We start from the raw sequence: 202 nt of genomic DNA on the forward strand, positions 1-202 counted from the left end.
CACAATGCGCTTTAAAAAAAATAAAATAAAATAAATCATGCAAAATTGCACACACAAAAAAAAAAATCCGCGAAACACCGATTCCGCGAAAGGTGAATCGCGAGGGACCACTGTATAATATTGCAATTAAATGTTATTTCCCCGCAACTGCTGGTGGCACTGTTTTCTTGTTTGGAAACTGTAGTAAGAGTCGGAGAAGAAG

This window comes from Aulonocara stuartgranti (genome assembly GCF_965226115.1).
Source record: "Aulonocara stuartgranti genome assembly, chromosome: 23".
NCBI classification, from domain to species: domain Eukaryota; kingdom Metazoa; phylum Chordata; class Actinopteri; order Cichliformes; family Cichlidae; genus Aulonocara; species Aulonocara stuartgranti.